Consider the following 22,002-nt stretch of genomic DNA (forward strand, 5'->3'; position numbering starts at 1 on the left):
TTTTGTCTCTTGACTGATTCTCATTGGACAACATATCATGCACGACTTATGGATCCTGTCGCTCGGTCGCTCCATGAATGTGGTTCCAACAATACCTCTATGAGATATAGTTTCGTTCCACTTCGATGAGATTCATTGAGCCACAGGTATCTGTATCTGTCAATTTATCGATTCCAATGATTTATGACATTTTAAAAGCCACAACACAGCAAATAATATTTTTATAAACCACATTTATAATGTTATTCTAATAAATGTCTCTTCTATAATGTAAAGTGCAAAAATAAGTAAACAACGACAGCAAAATAATAACGACAATTATATTTATAGGTTAAGCCTGTGAGAGAGTGGCTGAGTGGGTGTCACTTGATCACCATGTATTGCCTCTGTTTATATTAGGTAAATAGTGTCCACACTGCCACACAAAAATATTATCCATTGTGAAAAATAAGATAAAAATATTTATTATTTGTGTTTTTATAATTTTTGAAAAATAATAGTAGGTTTATAATTTGTTCAAGAAAGATAAAGTTGCCCCTGATGATGACCACGTATAGGTGGTCGAAACGTTGGGCTTTGTCTATCACAATATAGACGTTTTTTTTTTGTCTTCACTTATTTATCGTCGAGCCTGCTGTATGACCGCATAGGCCAATCCATCTCTTCTCATTTTTGAGAAATGATAATTGAAGGCAACGAAAAATGTTTAACCTTAGTTTGGAGAAAAGGGGAAGAAAGAGACAAAAAAGAGGCTCGGAAAGATTCTAGCTGAGAACAAATGATTGATCAAGGAGGTGAGGGAGTGAAGGTTTTTTTTGGAAAGTCCAGAGGACTCAAATTATGCCGGCTGGGATAATTATTATTCGTAACTATTTACAACATGAAGAGTTTATTGGGTTGAAGATGAATGGGATTAGTGCCGAATAAGGATAAAACTGCATTTGTCAGCTCATTAGGATAGCAAATTCTGTTTTTTCACTCAATTACATAAAACTGACGAAATATGTATTTTTTTCGTAAATAATAAATTGTTCCAATGATTAGTCGAAATTCTAATTCCCTTTCATAATTATTCCCGTATAGAAATTTAAATTTAATTGTTATTCATTATTTTTATTATATTTTTATTATTTTTTCCTAAATATCTCACAATTTTCTTTGTTAAGTATATTGTTCAGTCTTTCTGTCGTTGTTTATTTCCTTTTTTTGAGGTCATGGTGCTGCTCAGAGGACTCACAGTAGTTCTCTCAGGACTCGATTCAGGGTTAACGCTGAGAGAGATCGATGGAGAGAAGTCTGGCCAGGCCTCTGAGGCTGGACTGCCAGCAAGCTGCCCCTGGCCATGGATATCCAGTTCCACGGAAGTATCGTTATTCAGTCTCGATAAAAGTCCCTCAGAATTTCCATTCGTCTGGGTCTTCCGGTTGCTTTCCCCACTGGGCTCCTTCGACACTGGACTGGCCACAAACGACACCTCCTCTGAGCTGTACCCAGACTCGGTAATCTCTTGGGTCCCCTCATCCTCGATATTGTTCTCGATATCAACATCACTCTCTTCAGAATCTGCGTGGCTCGCTCGATCTTCAATGTTATACGTTGTTGATTTATTGATGTTGAAGTTGCAATTGTTCTTTCAGTTTTTCCTCACACCCTCTTCTTCTTATTCTTCTTCAGCTGGTGCTTCGAGGGTGCACTCGTGATGTTCTCCATGAAATCAAAGTTGTCGTTATTCCCGTAGAATTGAACCTGAGAATTTCACCTTATCTTGTCGTCGAAACCAATCTTCTTGAGGATCACTATATGATATCTCCTGGAGGTGCCGGAGGCGTTCATGGGCTTCGTGCTGATCACCGTCCATGCACTAGGATGTCTTCTTCTCGAAGGAGTTCAGAAGCTCGGAGGGCCTGTGCGTCTGATTGCTGTCGGAGCACTGCATGGCTGTCAGTGTCTTCCACAGGGTCGCAGTGAAATTACCCAGCCCACGAATTTTCCCTCGATGGGCGGCGGATCTATCCCCTCTGCGTCCTCTGAGGGCTTTACCCTTGCTTCCCGGAAGAACGAACATGGCGTCTGGCTCGCGTAAATCCTCCAGGACCTTCGCCAGGAATGGGGTTTGTGTGCGACACTGCAGGACTGAGTTGAAGAAAGACCTCTTCACTAGGTTCATCAACCCCCCGATTTTCATTAGGTTCATCAGGAGCTTCTGCTGCTTCTCTTTGATGGATGGAATTGAGCCATATTCGACTATTTGGATCAATGAAATCATCTGCAAGAGTGCCCAAAATTAATCCCCTATCATTTGAATTACATTAATGAGAGGAATCAGCAATAGAATTACCCCATCATCGGCATCCACTTCGATTTTATTGGTATCGAATTGACCGGATGTCATGCATTCGGCTTTGATCCCAACTCTTTTCATAATTTTCTGAAAGGAAATGATTCATCATACAGGTGAGGGAGTATAGGCAAAATGCACTCTATTTTATCAACTCCACGGGACTCAAGTTATGCCGGCGGGCATACTTATTATTCGTGACGATTTAGAACGTGAAGTGTCCATTGGGTTGAAGATGAATGAGATCAGGGTAGAATAAAGATAAAAGTGCATTTGTCAGTTCGTTAATATAAAAAATTCTGTTTTGATCACTCAATTACATAAAAATGAGTGTAATGTTTCAATGATTATAGTCGAAATTCTGATTCCCTCTCATCATTATTCTCGAATATAACTTTAAATTTAGTTGTTATTCATTATTTTTATTACATTTTGATTTTTTTTCCCTAAATATCACACAACCTTAATTGCGGAATCACTCATGAATTATTGACGTTTATATATATATATATATTTTTATTTCTAATTCATCGGAGTGGCTTTTCAATTTGTTGCCAGCGTTGCCAGATTGTGATTGTGGGAACCCTGATGTCTATATTATCGGCCATCGATAATGCACTCGAGCCGTCGATATGACAGATTCTCGATTATTCAATGAGTGCGTGGGTCTATTTTGGGGAGACATTGCATTGCGGAGCTTAAAATTGTAGTTTGAGTGTTTGGGTATAGCTTATAAGTGATTGAGAATCGATATTCCATTATATTTTTTATTCATCTTTTGTCAATATTTACAGACATGTTGTGGGCTCGTAATAATAAACATTGTTTTTAATTCGCAAGTCATTTTTTGCCCAGAGAACGATTTTTTCTCGAAGGCTTCAGTTGTAGAAATTAATCCACGTTTCAGATACGAGGATACCAGCCATAACAACATCACAACACACGTTTAAAACCACTGGTGGCAATATTCCGATGTTCAGTGTGAGGAGGCTCTATTGGACCGACGCTGCCAACGTCGTAAACAAAAACTCACACTTTATAATGTGAATCGCAAGAATGTGAATATCAAACCATTGCTATGCGTGTATCTTCAGCATTGTTAATCCAAATAACACAACAGTTACACCACTGAAAAGCTCGTAGACGATTTATATAGTGTAACTAAGAACGGTTTTTCAATTTGTCTTCCCGTTCTCATAATATTAAATGGAGGTGATATAGAGGCAGTGGAGGGGGAAGTGACGTCGTGTATAGATACGCAGCGCGCTCGGCCTGATGTCAAAACTTTTCTTGGCCGATACGCTCCCGCGTATCTCGATTTATTCAGATACTAGCCAGAAATGACTGAAGTAGGAGCAAGTATGACTCATCCCTGCAGACCAATGTGGTTTATTTTTATGAGTTTTGTATTCTTGTTGTATTTTGCTTTTTGTCTACTGAATGAGCGTATGCGTTGCGGCTCATACAATTTAATTTTAAACGAATTTATTATAGCATTTTTGATGAGAACAAACGAAATCATGGATGAATGTTTTACAATTGCAAACCAATAAATCATGGAACTTTAGAGTAAAAGTCAAAAGTGGAATTGATTCATGAACTTATACTATTGAACCCATTCCCCCATTTCGGATTTGCAATTATACTGTTGATTTCACACGAACGGATATGATATAGGGCGTAGGAATCACTTTTGAAACATACACAAACCATTTTCTTCCGAACTCATTGAAATATGTATTGAATTTCAAGAGGAATTCTTTCATATGTCTATCGAATTTGCACCGATTCTGGTAATAAATCCCGCAGCTTTTAAATACGTGTTTCAAATAGGAATGTTGAATAGAAAAAACTGTATAAGAAAAATCAGTGGTTTTTCGTTTCTCGATACAATTTATTCTGTTGAGATTATTTCTGAGGGAATTCTTCGACTTCAATTTCTATGAGCTTTTTGTTCCAATCTCAAATGAAGAATACATGCAATGGAAAAAAGATAGGAAATTTGTAGCCAAGACTTTTTACAGAAATATCGTGAGAGAATAAATTACACAGAAGGATCAAGATCTCTCAATTTTTGTGATAGTGTTTTCTATGAAAAAATACAACACGGAGGCATTTTCCTATGAAATTTGAGAAAAACAAAATGATTTATTAATGGCGCTTTTCTTTACTTTGAATTGTCCCAAATATGTTGTCCGCGTTTCTTGGGTTATCGAAAAGTAATCGCAATGGGTGGTGAGGGGTTCAACTGTTTCACCAATTTGTCAGTAACCCGAGAAACGCAGACGACATTTTTGCGACAATTCAGAGTAAAGAAAAGTGCCCTAAGAAATGTGCTAAATGTCGACATGGAACTTTTTATATTAAATAAAAAATAAAAAAAAAAGAACTTTTATACGCAAAATATTTTCGTTTCATTTTTAACGAAAACCTTCAGCCATATGGAATATATTTGGCATCTATCGGGCCCTTCAGATAAATATGATTTCAAATACTTTTGATGTACATTATTACAAAAAACGGACAATTCAGTCGACGTTGCCCAGTAATTGATAGGGCCACAACTCACGAAGGGTACTTCGCTATACGCTTAATATTGATGGATGTTTTACTAATGAATAGGTACTGATGATCCAAATGTAGGCCAGAAGTAACTAAAGTTGAAGTCAGTATAATTCAATCCAGCAAAGCAATGCATTCAATTTTTATGACCTCCATATAAGGTATCCCATGTCAAATCGGTCAACCCCTGACCCTCGCCCTCTCCAAAGAGAATGAGATATATTTAGTCGCTTGAGGGGCTTGGAAAACCATCTCCTGATTTGTCTCAGAATTTTTCTACAGCGTGTATAGGAGATATCATTTTTTCTGTATTTTCCCCTTTTCCTAACACTGCGCGCTCGAGATTTTTATCTGCAAAAATTATCCCGATCGTTGCTACGCAACAAAACAATCGGAAAATATCCGATAATTTTGAAGGTCTTTGAGTATTATAAGTGATAATTTTCAGTAATTCCACGGCGGTTGCTAAGCAATAAATGAACGTTTTCTCACAGAATTTTCCTTCTCAAAGAGCCCTGATATTTGTAAAAACGAATGAGGAAAAAGGTGATTGTCAGATGTCAAATTCCCGCCCTCATTGATCGAGATTTGAATGGAACGAATAACCCACCGAATACCGCTCGTGCTTGAAGAATAATCGGCTATTTTTTTCGGGTATTATAGTTATAATACTGGATATGCAAAGAAAATAACCATGCTGTATGGGGACGGAAGCAATTTCCCACTCATTTTTTTCATCTACTCTTACAATTCAAACGAGTATTGCAAGTTATGCAGTAAGTTATTTCATTATTCAGCTGATTGAAGCCAGTTATTTTTAATGTTTTCTACCGAAATTTACCAATTTTCGTTGGAAATGCTTATGAAATTTTTACATACTTAGTTCCTACATTTGAGAATTATGAATTCAATTATTCCACGTATTTTTTAGATGGATAATCTAAATTATCTTGAGACTTTATAAAGATTCCCACTAAGAAAATTGAAAAAAAAATAGTCAGCATGAAAAACTTCACAGAAAAACCTAGCGAATTCGGTGGATAATCCTGCTGAAATTCGATTCAACTCCTATTAAAAGTCTATTAGTTTTTTAAAATATCCAGTAGAACCTATTGTATAGGAATAAGAACAGTTGAATTCATCTTTCTATAGAACTTTTTCTATAAGACACATTTTCTATGATTCTTTCCTCAAGTCCGATCTCGGCCAATCAGAGTGCAGTATTCGGGGTCACGGGTATAATTTTCCTGTAGCTTTTCAATTGTTTTCTATGAATTTGACAGATATTCCCCACATTGTGGAGAAACGGATCACGTAACCCCAAACACCGCAGTCTGATCGGCCGAAATCAGAATGGAAGAAATAATCTTCCGAATACCCCTCGACCTTCAAAATTCATCGGACATTTCCCTCAAGTTTTCCTACATATCCACGATCGGGATAAGTTTTGCAATAAAACCCCTCGCGCTGCGCGCTGGGGATTTTAATCTGCAAAACTGATCCCTCTCGTTGCTATGCAACAAAACTTTCGGGAAATATCCATTAATTTTGGTCTTGGGGTATTATAGCTGGGAATTTCTCGGCATGAATTATCCAAGTTTTTTCAACTGAGAATTTCTGGGCATCAAATTCTGGCCAATCAGTCGCAGTATGCGATGCGGTGAAATAACACCCAAACAAAATTACAGCGCTTAATTCCCCCTAACTTTTGATAATTTTTTAAATTATTCCCCAAATTAAAATCTTGACCAATAGGAGCATGGGATTTGACATCACGTGGTGGGTATTACACCGCTAATTTTTGGAAATAGCACGGCTGTTGCTAAACGCTTTTTCACAGAATTTTAACATGAAACTATTGAAAAAATGTCAAAAAGCGGTGACATTTGTGAAAATGATTAAGAAAAAAGGCGATCATCAAATGTCAAATCCCAGCTCCCATTGATCGAGATTTGAATTTGGGGAATAATCCACCGAATACCCCTCGTGTTTGAAAATTAATCGGGTATTTCCCTCAAGTTACTCTGCTTGGCAGCATGTGCATGCAGTTCGGCACAAAATGCCTCGCGCAAGCGCTCGGTATTTCGATGCTGCCAAAATGCACGCACATGTTGTTAAGCAACGTAACTTTCGGGAAATACCCGATAATTTCCAAACACTCGGGGTATTATCCCTGATAATTTCCTTCTAGCTTGGCAGTTGTTTTTTCAACTAAATGGCTCAACTGATGGCTCGAATCCGATGACCAAAAAGTCTCATCCGAATACGACTCGACCTCCAAAATTGATCGGATATTTCCCTCATGTTTTCCTGCGTATCAACAATCAGGATGAGTTTTCCACAAAAATCTCGCGCTACGCGCTCGGGATTTTAATCTACAAAACTTTTCCCTCCCGTTGCTACGCAACAAAACAATCGGGAATGTCCGATAATTTTGGAGGTTTCGTGGTATTACTACTGAACATTTCTCTCTTTCCATTGAAAAAGGCTTAAGAAAAAACTTGGAGAAGGCGAGCCGAGGAATTTTCTTAGCCAGCATCTAATTAGAATCAGAAACAGCTGTATAAGAAAATTCAATTGTACTAATTTTTTTTTATGAAATATTTTCAATTGATCATTGCTATGGGAAGCAAAACGCGCAGGTGAACGGTTGAGCTCAATAGAAATCCGATAGAAGCTACAGAATCTCGCCCAACTCCTGGTACAGATCAAAACACTTTCTTTGATTATGAGAATTTAATTATGATGAAAGAAAAAAAGAGAATTTTCGGTGGAGTTTCATCATTGTAAGCCTTCAGCGAGCCCTTCAAGGATTGCAAAGAAATACAAATTCTCGAACATGGCAGAGAATTCTTACCCTTAAAGGTGTGAATTGAAATCGCTCAATTGAAATGCGGGTTATCTGGAAAAGACGTAAAAACACAGGTATATTCAAATCTCTTATACGGGTTACGAATCTGAAAAAAAATCAGGGGATAGGTTTCTAACCTCCTTAAACCTGTGAAAAATACTCGTTTACTTTTAGGGAAGGGGGGAGGGATGATCAGTGGTCGACATCCTGTTGAGATTCTGTTAAGATTATCTCTACAGAAATTCTTCGACTAGAATTTCCCAAATTTTTCTCCTTCAATTTTTCTATGAAGGAAAAAATTCTGTGAACAAAATAAGGAAAAATTATTCACAGAATTATTCACAGAAGCTACAGGAAATATTTGGAGGCTGCTATATGGAAGGTGTTGTGTACTGTACATCTGAGGTTTTCTCAGGCATCGAATTCCATACCTCGAAAAAAACAGATGTTTTTTTTTCGTTTTCTTTCTTAAATCGTTTGTTGTGAGTCCTATTTTTCAAAACAGCACGGAGAAAATTTTCTAAGGAAAATGACGTGATAACTCAGGTAATTTTTCTTAAAAAATTTTCTTTGTGTGGGGCTGGCTGTCCATATATCGCGTAGAACATTTGAAGAGTGGGGTCTACGATGTCTTACAGTTTCTTACTGGGGGGGGGGCTCCCAAAAATGTTACGTCACATTTTCTTTGATCTTTCTCACTTTTGTCAACTTTTTTTGAAAATTCCGATAAATATTTATTTTCATTATGGTATACATTTGAGCCCTCAAAAATGATCAATTATATGTGAATTTGGTAAAAGTGTCCGCAACTCCTAGGGGAATGAACATCGGGAAAAAGTCTCCGCAAATCTAGTGAGTCTCAGAATGAAAAGGTCTATTGACGATGGGAGTGAGAGTAAGTTCTCCAACTGTATGCGTTGGATTGAAGTGAGAATCGACGGGAACGAAAGTAACAAACCGAACACCTCCGATTGGAGAGAGAGATTACGCGGCTGAAGCTTCGAATACAGTTTCTGAAGTAATGGTTGTACTTACATAAATGATAGTAGGGGATCCATTATAGAAAATTGCGCACAGAGTGAAATGAAAAAAAAATATCAAAATTGGACTAATTAAGCCGGCTACGCTACTTCTAAACTTTAGAAGTTCAAGTTACAGACAGCGCCAGTGACGAATCCAATCATTCTCGTTCATTCTTCGAATGAACAATCGCTTTTCACTCTTTGAATTAGCAAAATTACTCATGGAATAGTAATTGCTTCAAATGAAATTAGAATCGTTCAATTAACGATGGGAATGAGAGTAAGGTCTCCAACTGCATGCGTTGGATTGAAGTGAGAGCTTCTCAAGCGTCGAACTGATTTTGTAAATGAATCGTCATGCTCGCATCGTTTATTCTGGCGTCTCCATTGGTCAGAGCGTAAAATCAAAAACAAAAAAATTAAATTCGAATAATTGAGCCAGCTACGGAACTTCTTAAGTTTGGAATTTCGAGTTACAGATGGAGCCAGTAAACTGGAAAACTTGACTCCTTTGTTTGTTTGCAATGAAACTATCGGGAAACCCAATAGGTACCGGTAATTTTGAAGCTATTGTATTATTATAAGTGAGAAATGAATTTTCTCCTCAGTTTAGGGAAAAAATACAATCGAATATGCTTCCCCATGGAATATCTGTGAGAGCAATCAGCAAAAAACATCCTGATATTTCCACGAAATTTTGAATTGTATCTTAACGGATGTCCAATAGATTTGCAGCATGAGGCAATAGATCTCTCTAGCAAATATGGTCAAACTTCAAGTAGGGGTACTTTTAGAGCTTCAACATGATCCAGCATCTCTTGATAACTGCATTTCATTATGACAATCATTTTGAGTTTCGCAGCTTGGAAATTAGAAACGCGAAATGGAAGGAATTCTTCTGTGGATATCGATAGGCAAGAAAGTTTTTCATCTAAACATCTAATGAGTTTAATAGTAAATTCGCAAGGATTCCTATTGCACTTTCTGTGAGTTTCTGGCCGGCTCTATAAAAAAATTCCGCAGATTTAACTCGCATTTTTTCAGTAGAAAATATTTTGAGAAAAAATCAGTAGAATTTCATCTTTCTATTCAATTTTTTCTATGGCGACATTTTCTATGAAAATTTCTCGAGATGAAATATCCAATTTTTTTCTACCCTATTTTTATTCTCTTTTTACATTTTAAAAATCCAACAAAAAAACTCAAAAAATATGCGCCGAGGAATGTCCACAAATGATCTCTCGATAGAATGAGTTGTATAGAAACATTGAATTCTATTCATGTTTTTTCTATAACATTCTTCACTGAATATTTATGTTGAAAAAAAGCATAGATGAGCTGCGGAATTTTTTAATAGACTCGACCAAAAACACATGACAATTTCAAGCTCAATAGAAACACAAAACAATTTCCTAAGGGATGCGCTAGATTTTTCTATTGATACCGTCTCTAGTCTAATGCACTGACGATATTATCGCGATATTTACTTTTTTCTATGGCGTCCCCATGAAGATGGAGCGGATATATTGAAATTGGGAAGAATTATATATTGAACTGATGGTGGGAACTCGAAGAAATTGCAGTGTGTAATGTTTGGCAAATGAGACGGCAGGGGTATTTATTAATTAACGACTCAGATTTCTTAGATGATCATCAATTATATTTTAATATAAACTTGGTACGTGTTGTGAGGTATTTTTCCAAGTGCGTCTGCGGGATTCAGGTACGTGGTTCTCCACGAACTTTCCGCAACCCTTTGGACTCTCTCAACCCGAAATCAGAACGACGGAGATGAACAAGAGAAGACAAAATATCAAAAAGGGCGCCAGTCCTTTTAACCTCCAAAGGACAAGGTCATACTGTTGAGATGCGTTCCACGACTAGCTCAGATAACCGCGGAGGCGTGTGGGAACAGGCTACAATGAGCGTAACTCAATACTATGTAAATTTTATAAAACAAAAAAAATGTATTTTCAATCAAGGAGTGGATGGATTCATATGGACTTTTGACTCGTCCATGCGAGTCACTGTAGAAGGACGCGAGGATCACCCGTACGCGACGATAACGCGAGAGCCACGACACGAAAAATTATTGGGGAAGATTAACACAGTAAATGATCAATAAACAATTTTCCCCACACAGAAAATATCCGTAATAATAATGAACATCAAAGAATCACAATCATAATAATAATCAAGTAATTAAGTAGCTGAAGGCTACTGAGTGCCGCGTCACAAGCAGACTCGAATACATTCTCAACCGGACCCAAAATGGACGCCGGAGTGCATTTACCAAGAGAATCACGCGTGCACTCACAAATGAAATTCGACGCTCACCGTAATTACGCGAGAAATACTCCAGGAAGCTTGTCCGGACCCTCTTAGCGACGACGTCAGGAAAAGACCGGAAAATCTCCAGGCACACCAAAGTAATAATTGCTTTAACAATTTAAAGAAGCTCAAAGAGCGTACTGAAACTTTAATTGCGCAGAGCGACTTAATATGGCTGAACCCCAGTGAAGAGTGTCCGTCGGGGCCGTACATCGCCCCGAGGAACCTCTAAATCTTTCCTACCCCCACCCAATCACGTGATGAAGCGCGGAGAATCCGGGTAATTCGATAATTTTGAATTTGGAATTTTAAAATTGTCCTAATTCCCAATTCCTGAGTCCCAGAAAACTGAGACTTGCGCCTCGCGGTCGGCGGATGTGATACGCGTTGAGCGGTGCAGAAGCCAACATAATCCGATGCTCCCTCAATGTTGTAGCATCAGTTTTTCATTGGGCGGCCTTGTGCCACCGATCCATCGGTAAGGTGGTGGGGGTTCGCCCATAGAGGCCTGAGATGCCTGCTGGCGTGCGTCGATGATCTCTCGCGTCCTTTGTGATGTGAGTCTCTAAGACTCGGTGTGTGCGTGCTCGTCGGTGTGCTACTCCTCTGCTGTAGCGCCGTCTTGTAGACATTCCCGATGTTCCGCTCCACTCCCCTCGTCACGAAGCTCACGTAACCCACGGTGAGCGCGATCGACAGAGTTCGAGAGAATAATAAAGAGAAGGTAAATAAAAGAAATAGAAAAAAATAAAATGACAATTGTGGCCCTGGGTGATGGGACTCCTCGCTGGGGTAAAAATACTAATTTCCCCCCCATGATCCGCTGTCAGTTCAGGCGAGGAACAGTACATGATTTTTTTTTATCATGTTACAGTGTATACAGCTTGATTACACAAAGAGGAAGAGAGAGGGTAAAAACAAGATGGCATCTATAATGCTTAATAAATACATATGATGTCGCTACTGTATACACACGAACATCACACTCCTCCAAACATAATCTTTGCCTTATCAAACTTATTTACTTTCTTCGATAAAAAAAAGTACATATAACAATATACGAAGTCTTTACTCATTCTCCATACAGCACTATTATCATAGAAAGTCTATTTGTCTATAGATTTAGTCTTCCCACTGGTTTCCTATTACGACTTGAACGACGTAACTCTGGAGTAACTGATGATTCACTGGAGATGGTACTGGAGGTTTCAAGATGTCACTGATCCTGGTGGATCCCCTGGCTGTCTTCTTGAGTGAAGGTGCACTTACTGGTTTGCTCGAATTTACTCTGCACTCACCATCACGTGAATTGGATAATTCAGCATTTGCAACAACTTCAGCAGTGCTGACTTCTTTAGGGCGATGAACCAATAGGGATGAATTCACAGTTGAACCTTCTTGTGTTGAAGGAACTTGATCCCTCTCTATTGATTCTCCAACGTCTTGAGAATCATGCAATTCACTCTGTAACAATGTGCGGCGTAGCTAATCCACGTGTCTTTTCCACATTAATCCATTTACTGTTTTGACTGTATATGTAACAGGTCAAAGTTTCTCTACCACTTCAGCTCTGATCCATTTCTTCTTCAAATGGTCTTTAGCCATAATATTTTCACCAGCATTGAATGAACGTACTCGTGATCCAGGAGCATAGTGTTTCTGTTTAGCTTGCTGTTGTGTTACATGGCTACGTAAATTTGGTCTGATGAGATCGCGTCTAGCTCTCATGGGTCTGCCAATCTGGAACTCAGCTGGCGTATACAATGTAATACAATGAGGAGTGCTTCGGCAACTCAATAGCACTTGTGTCAATGCTATTTCTTCCTTGACGTTGTCTTTCAGTACCAACTTGAATTGTTTTTTAAATATCTTGACTGCATTTTCTGCTGCTCCGTTAAAAGCTGGTTGATAGGGTGCAGTGTTCACGTGAAGAATACCATTCTTCTTCAGAAAAGATTCAAATTCCTCAGATACCAGACTCGGTCCATTGTCACTCACTAATACATTGGGAAATCCCCAAGTTGCGAAGTATTCTCCCATGGCTAGTATCGTTCTACTCGATGTAATGACTTTCATTAGTTTCACATCAATCCACATCGAAAATGAATCTATTATCACCAGGTACATTTTATCATCTATCTGGAGATAATTAATATGAATTCTCTAGTTGGGTCCTTCTGGCCATTCCCAGACATTTAGCTCAACCCTTGGTGGATTCGATGCGTTCTCCAAACATAATTTGCAGGACTTCGTAATTTTATCGATGTCACTGTCGATTCCAGGCCACCAGACGAATGAACGTTTTAATGAGATTTTCTTGTTACGGGTTGAAATCCCCTTAAAATATATGTGAACTCTTAACTTAGTGAAGAGAGACAGCTAGTGACATCTAGAGGTGGCTGAAGAAAGCCGAGACTAGACGAATTGAGCGACAAATCGATGAAAGACCTAAGCCATAGCGGTTATGGGTGAAACCGCGACCCCTGAAGGTCTGGAGGACGTTGCTAGACCATCGCTATTTTTTAATTCGCCCGGCATGTGCTAGGGGAAAAGGGGCCGACGTACAGGCTGTCCAATTAGGCGATACCATAGGCTATGTCAGAGTAGACTAGGGACCAACAGCCAGGTGAGAGGACTGGTGCCCCCGGGATCCCGTCGGGTTGATTGGTGGGGATAGGGTAACGGGATGACCTATCGTCGCTCAGATATCCAGACTAGGGGGAGAAGGCCCTAGTGAGATTCTGAGTTAGTCGAACGCGGACGCTCGAGCGGGGCAGTCGAAAGGATTTCTCCGATATATACTGTGGTGTTGGCTTAGAAGATGGCCAAGGGAATGGTGGGCGAATAGCTCAGCGCGTTATGCTACCAGGTGCATAACTGATGGTAGCGAACGTAGGGGGATGCCCCACAAACGCGAAAAAGAGTTATTTCGGAACTCTTAGTGACGACTTTGTTGTTTCGGGCGCTATCCGGCTCAGCAAAACAAATGACGAGCGCATAGGCCCGTGGATCTGGAGTAGAGATCGTCTTTCTGTCCACCCGACCATGTGCCGACATTCGAGTACCCGGAGATGGTGACGTGCGATGACCGAAGCGGTAACTGGTGGCCGAGAGTGTGGGTGGTCGTGAAGTGGGTAACAGTGTTCCACTTTGGTCGGATCAACCTCTCGGCGTCCCAGACTCTGAGGAGTCCCGGCTGATTCGCATTTAACTCTGAAACACTCCCGAGTCGAAATACTCGGGAGGAGAAAGCCTACTGAGAGAGTGAAAAACCCTCCAGGACGAGTGTAAATTCAATTTGCATGGATGATTAGGCTGTGAGGCTTAATTTCCAGCCTGGAATAGTGGCTGGTGATGTTTTGGCATAGGATACTCCTGGTGGACCTCGCCCACTCTACCGTGATGACAATGATGCTAGCTGGGAAACCCTTTGCCCAGCCACAGAAGTCCTCTGAGTGGACGAGTTTCCCTCAGAGGCCGGTTTTCGTCGAACCTCCCGTGAAGGTTCAGCTGGCGTTCGATTATTGAGCGATAGAGACGGCTAAAAAGTAGTTTGGATGTTTCTTGGGAAAACAACCCGGGAAAATAACCTTACAACGTGCCAAAGCTTTCATTTTTACAATACCCATGTGCGTTATATGAAGTTCTCTCAACACCATCGGTCTTAATAAAATTGGTACTACAACTCTCATACCTAACATCAAACAATCGTCTTCAACACATAATTAATTTTGTCGTTTTTCAAAAATATCGAATTCAGGCTTGATCTCTTTAGGCCAAACATGTCTAACAAATTCAATAACTTCAGATAACATTTGATCTCTTTTTGTTTCAAGTTTCATTAATTCAATATCCAACATTGGTACTTCAGACTCGATAAAATTCGAATTCGAAAATTCCTGTTTACTATTAGCTTCCTCCACCATTGGCTTTGGAGCTCGTGACAAACAATCTGCGCTAACATTATCTGTAACTTTGATATGTTCCAAAATGAAATTATAAGCCGATAAAAATACTGCCCATCGTTGGAATCTACCTGTGTAGGGAAATCAATTGATATAAAAATTCAAACCAAATAAATTCAAATAAAACCGCCAAGAATGCACAAAAAAACCTGCCATCTGCAGATCCAACCAAGCAAAACTATCAATCAAATTAAAATCCTTTTTTATTGATAAATCAACCCAATTTGCATACGACGACCTAATTTCTTATTGGCTAATGCCAAAATACATGAATACAGACGAGTCGGAATCTAACCATGACTCGGCCTGCATTTCTCTACTGGCCTTGATAAGATAAGTATCTCTCTCTCGTTGGTACCATTTTTGGAAATGAACCACGTGCTAATCGAACGAATATTCAATTAAAAATGCACTTTATTGGTTAATTAAACATTGTCTAGACATTTTTTCTTTGTTGCGCAACAACCTGAATTATTTTGTCGAGAGTTTGAGAGAAAGGCGAGTCAAATATATTGAGATTGAGCATTTCATTTATTATTTTGTGCAAATTTTCTAACCTAAAATTTTTTATGAACACATGGTCTCATTTTTGGTTGGTTTAATGAGTGACGACTCAAATTAATTATTTCTGGGGAATTGATTAATTGAAAAATAAGTTTTATTTGATGTTTTGATTTTTTTTGTTATTGATATTTGACGTTTTTGATACAGGGTGTCCCAGAAGTACATGCTGATCCTGAACCAGCATGTACAGGGGGTGATTCTGAGCCGAAAAGTCCTTTTCCACTTTTCGATCAGAAGCACCCCTCCGGAGATATTGGGGTAAATAGGACAGCCAATGACGCTGCAGCGTTAAACGGCAGTACGTCCGTGTGGCTCCGCTTACCAGCGTGCGTGATTCCCCTTCCAGTCAGCAGGAGGCGGGATAGCGTTTTACGTTCACCCGTGAGCGAGAGAGAGAAGGAAAGATATTTCTCTCTCGCTCTCTCACATCTCTCTACGAAAATGTTTTTGCCATTATCTGTTATACAATTGGGTTTAGGGGATTTTTCCATTGATTATTTTTTGTAGCAAATCGAATTTGCAACAAACTAATCTTATGCAAAAATCGCGTAAACCCAATAGTTGATTAAGTAATTGCAATCAAGTCTTGAATAATTTTTGGTCATTATTTAAAAAACTATTGGGTTTACATCATTTTTCCATAAGATTATTTTTGTTGCAAATTCGATTTTCGACAAAAAATAATGAATGAAAATATCCCCTAACCCCAATTGTTTACCACATAATTGAGAAAGAGCGTGTTTCTTCTGAAAAATTCCGAAAATCACAGCTATCCCCCTTTCGATTTCTGAGGCAATTGTTTAATTGTTAATTATCTCAGATACCAAGAGGATTAGGACATTTTGTCAGTAGATCTTTCATCTTGTTAATGAAATTTAACAGAAAAAAGTTCTTCTAACAAAGACGCTTGAAATTATCGGTTGAGGAGATAATTAATAATTAATTAATGACCTCCGAAATTCCGAGGGGATGGCCGACGATTTTCGGGAAATAATCAATAACTAAATCGTGTAAATCCATTTGTTTACAAGATAATGGTAAAAGAGTTTTTTTTTTGCGAAATAATCGAGAAAATTAGCCCCCTCCCCCTTTCGATTTCTGAGGCGATTGTTTAATTGTTAATTATCTCAGATACCAAGAGGACTAGGAAATGTTGTCAGTAAATCTTTTATCTTGTTAATTAAATGTAACAGAAAAAAGTTCTTCTGACAAAATCTCTTGAAATTCTCGGTTGAGGAGATAATTAATAATTAATTAATGACCTCGGAAATTCCAAGGGGATGGCCGACGATTTTCGGGAAATAATAATCAATAACTAAATCTTGTAAACCCATTTGTTTACAAGATAATTGTAAAAGTTTTTTTTTGCGAAATAATTGATAAAATTGCCCCCGTCCCCCTTACGATTTCTGAGGCGATTGTTTAATTGTTAATTATCTCAGATGCCAAGAGGACTAGGAAATTTTGTCAGTACATCTTTTATCTTGATAATGAAATTTAACAGAATAAAGTTTTTTTGACAAAATCCCTGAAAATTCTCAGTTGAAGAGATAATTAACAATTAATTAATGGCCCCAAAAATGTGAAGGGGATGGCCCACGATTTTCGGGAAATCCCGAGTTACTCAAAGTTTTTTACCATTATCTGTTCAACAATTGGGTTTAGAGGATTTTTCCATAAATTATTTTTTGTCGCAAATCAAATTTGCAACAAAAATTATCTAATGCAAAAATCACGTAAACCCAATAATTTATTAAATAATTGCAATAAAGTTTTGAATAATTTTTGGTCATTATTTAAAAAACTATTGGGTTTACAGCATTTTTCCATTAGATTATTTTTGTTGCAAATTCGATTTGCGACAAAAAATAATTGTTTGGTGAGGAACTAGTTTTAGGGTGGATGTGGGATAAAAATGTGGAGGGAGATGTTGGGAAAATTACGGTAGGCGTGTTATAAAAAATCTCAATATATTTTCGTGGGATCGAACTACTTGTCACTATTGCCGTACACTCTTATTTATACACTTATAATTAATGTTGAATGTCTAATTTTCACTGATAATAGTCTTTCACTTTATCTCCTTGAGTCACTGAAATTACTGAACTTAATCAAGAAGTTGATGTACTGAGCAAAATATTAAATTTAGAATACTGATGAGTAACTGACTCTACTCTATCATTATCGTGACGATACAGAAAAGCAACTGCCTTTTGGGGGTTTCGCGATCCCCTGACCGCTCCACCCGAAGGTTCCCGATGGTGCTCGACGATAATCGGTAGAACCGACCGTTTAGTTGATTGCTGCCTTTCAAACAATAATCAATGGAAAAATCCCCTAACCCCAATTGTTTACCACATAATTGAAAAAGGGCGTGTTTCTTCGGAAAAATTCCGAAAACCACAGCTATCCCCCTTTCGATTTCTGAGGCGATTATTTAATTGTTAATTATCTCAGATAGCAAGAGGACTAAGAAATTTTGTCAGTAGATCTTTTATCTTGTTAATGAAATGTAACAGAAAAAAGTTCTTCTGACAAAATCTCTTCAAATTGTCGGTTGAGGAGATAATTAATAATTAATTAACGACCTCGAAAATTCCAAGGGGATGGCCGACGATTTTCGGGAAACAATAATCAATAACTAAATATTGTAAACCCATTTGTTTACATGATAATTGTAAAAGAGTTTTTCTTTGCGAAATCATTGATAAAATTACCCGCGTCCCCCTTTGCAGATCTTTTATCTTGTTAATGAAATGTANTGTCCATCGTGTAATAGCGTAAACCTAATGGTTTAATAAACAATTGCATTAAGCTCATAAATAAATTTTACTCATTATTTGGAAAACGATCGGGTTTACGTCATTTTTTCATTGGATTATTTTTGTAGGACATTCAATTCTCGAAAAAAACTAATCAATAAAAAAATCCTGNGGCGTGTTTCTTCGGAAAAATTCCGAAAACCACAGCTATCCCCCTTTCGATTTCTGAGGCGATTATTTAATTGTTAATTATCTCAGATAGCAAGAGGACTAAGAAATTTTGTCAGTAGATCTTTTATCTTGTTAATGAAATGTAACAGAAAAAAGTTCTTCTGACAAAATCTCTTCAAATTGTCNAACAATGGTGCGTTTTACGGCAGTGGATTACGCGGATATGGTGGTCGTGTATGGTATTGCGGGGGGAAATGGGGCAGAAGCTGCCCGAATTTATGTGGAGCAGTTTCCGAATCGTGTGTTTCCTGATCCACGTACGTTTAGGGATGCATTTCAACGGCTAAGGGAGAGTAACGTCCTCCCAAGGCACGGCGAAGGGCGCCCAAGACGTGCGGATGGCGTGCACCTGGAAGAGGCGATTCTCCAGAGCGTCGAGGAGTCTCCAGAGTTGTCCGTCCGGGGAATTGCGTCCTCGCTACGTACCGCCCGTTCCACGGTTCACCGTGTGATGAGGGTTGAGGGTCTGCATCCCTGGAAATTTACCCCGGTCCAGGAGCTGAAGCCAGAGGATTTGCCGAAGCGTGTGGATTTCTGGCAATGGCTCCTTGACAGAAGTCGCGATACAGTGTTCATACGCAACGTTTGCTGGATTGATGAGAAGCTTTTCGTGAGAAAGGGGATCATCAGTCAGCACAATGAGCATCATTGGGCTTTTGTAAATCCCGGTCTCGCGAAAGNCAAATTGTCGGTTGAGGAGATAATTAATAATTAATTAACGACCTCGAAAATTCCAAGGGGATGGCCGACGATTTTCGGGAAACAATAATCAATAACTAAATATTGTAAACCCATTTGTTTACATGATAATTGTAAAAGAGTTTTTCTTTGCGAAATCATTGATAAAATTACCCGCGTCCCCCTTTGCAGATCTTTTATCTTGTTAATGAAATGTAACAGAAAAAAGTTTCACTGGCAAAATCTCTTGAAATTCTCGGTTAAGGAAATAATTAATAATTAANCCGGGAACAAAGTGAGTATTTTTCGCCCTTGGGTTGAAAGTTACTTCCTCAGGCGGAAAGTCAAGACATTCCGCCCACAGGAGTCATTTTCCACCCTAGGGCGGAAAAAACTCAATTTTCTCCCCCTCATCAAAAAGCAAAATACGAACTTTTCTTTGCAGGCATGTTAAAAAATCGCATATGCACCTCGGGTCAGGAAAATGTAACTTTCGGCCCTTGGTGCACAATATACTAATTTTGATTTGATTTTGATTTTTTTCTGTTTCAGGGTGGCAACTACTTGGGATTTTTACAAGATCGCCTTGTAACTGTCATCGGTGACGGTCCTGCGGAGAGAGCTGTATGGTTTCAGCACGATGGAGCTCCAGCACATACGTGTGTCGCCGTCGTCAACCAGCTGAACGAGCGGTTCCCGGATCGCTGGATCGGGAACAGGAGCGACCGGGACAGGGGTGGACGTCGCCAACTACCTGTAGCGTGGCCTCCGCGGTCTCCAGATCTAACTCCGCTGGATTTTTTCTTGTGGGGTACTCTGGAGTCACGGATATACGCTCATCGTCCAGCGAATCAGGAGGAGATGGTCGCATTGCTGCACGCTGCAGTTGCAACCATCACACCTGAAGAGCTGGAACGCATGAGGACAAACCTCCTGAAGAGAGCCAGCTTGTGCATTGATGCAGGTGGAGGACACGTGGAGAATCTGCTTTAGGAAATCCCTGCCGCCCTCCTTCCCTCTCCAGTTCATCCCATGAACAAACCAAAATCGGCCCTTTGCAGGGCCACCACGACAATCAAAACGAGGATCCTCATCCTTTTCCCTGCCTTCCAACCCCTTTTATGGATTGATTTTTATTGCTGACGACTTCCCAAAAATCGTGAGCCATTCCCTCTGCATTTCATTAATCATTGTTTAATTATTAATTATCTCCTCAACCGAGAATTTCAAGAGATTTTGTCAGAAGAACTTTTTTCTGTTAAATTTCATTAACAAGATAAAAGATCTACTGACAAAATTTCCTAGTCCTCTTGGTATCTGAGATAATTGTTAACAATTAAACAATCGCCTCAGAAATCGAAAGGGGGAAGGGGCTAATTTTATCAATTATTTCGAAAAAAAAAATTCTTTTCCAATTATCTTGTAAACAAATGGGTTTACAAGATTTAGTTATTGATTATTATTTCCCGAAAATCGTCAGCCATCCCCTTGGAATCTCCGAGGTCATTAATTAATTATTAATTATCTCCTCAACCGAGAATTTCAAGAGATTTTGTCAGTAGAACTTTTTTCTGTTACATTTCATTAACAAGATAAAAGATCTACTGACAAAATTTCCTAGTCCTCTTGGTATCTGAGATAGTTAACAATTAAACAATCACCTCAGAAATCGAAAGGGGTAGGGGGCTAATTTTCTCGATCATTTCGCAAAAAAAAACTCTTTGACCATTATCTTGTAAACAAATGGGTTTACAAGATTTAGTTATTGATTATTATTTCCCGAAAATCGTCGGCCATCCCCTCGGAATTTCCGAGGTCATTAATTAATTATTAATTATCTCCTCAACCGATAATTTCAAGAGTCTTTGTTAGAAGAAAATTTTTCTGTTAAATTTCATTAACAAGATGAAAGATCTACTGACAAAATGTCCTAATCCTCTTGGTATCTGAGATAATTAACAATTAAACAATTGCCTTAGAAATCGAAAGGGGGATAGCTGTGATTTTCTGAATTTTTCCGAAGAAACACGCTCTTTCTCAATTATGTGGTAAACAATTGGGGTTAGGGGATTTTTCCATTGATTATTTTTTGTCGCAAATCGAATTTGCAACAAAAATAATCTAATGGAAAAATGATGTAAACCCAATAGTTTTTTAAATAATGACCTTTTGAAAATTATTCAAGACTTGATTGTAATGATTTAATCAACTATTGGGTTTACGTGATTTTTGCATAAGATTAGTTTGTTGCAAATTTGATTTGCTACAAAAAATAATTGTTTGGTGAATGACTAAATTTAGGGTGGATGTGGGATGAAAATGTGGAGGGAGTTGTTGGGAAAATTACTGATGAGCCGGATTTAAAAACCACACCTTATTTTGTGGGATCGAACCGCTTTGTCAAAACTATTTCCACTTTTTGGAAATTTTAACAGTTGAATGTCTAAGTAAATTGATGATTGTCTTTCACTGTAAATTCGTTGAGTCACTGAATTTAGGCTGAATTTAATCAACAGAGGTGATGTACTGAACAAAACGGTGATCTTACAAAGACCGGTGATGTACTTGATTACTAGTGAGCTAGGTGAGGTTCAAAGAGCTACTGTACTCGGTGAGGTGCGATATAAAACTTGTACAGGTGATTTGCCCGAGATAGACTTGTACGGTGAGAGGCTAAGCCTAAACTGATTCGCGCGTG

At 38.7% G+C, this 22,002-nt stretch overlaps 1 pseudogene; it reads right to left on the reverse strand.

The window, feature by feature from the left end:
* Nucleotides 1–1,174: 1,174 nt before the first annotated feature.
* Nucleotides 1,175–13,144, reverse strand: LOC114841621 (annotated as a pseudogene).
* Between the last annotated feature and the right edge of the window lie 8,858 nt (nt 13,145–22,002).

The sequence above is a fragment of the Diachasma alloeum genome, unplaced genomic scaffold, assembly GCF_001412515.2.
Source record: "Diachasma alloeum isolate Michigan unplaced genomic scaffold, Dall2.0 Dall_scaffold_01220, whole genome shotgun sequence".
Taxonomy (NCBI): domain Eukaryota; kingdom Metazoa; phylum Arthropoda; class Insecta; order Hymenoptera; family Braconidae; genus Diachasma; species Diachasma alloeum.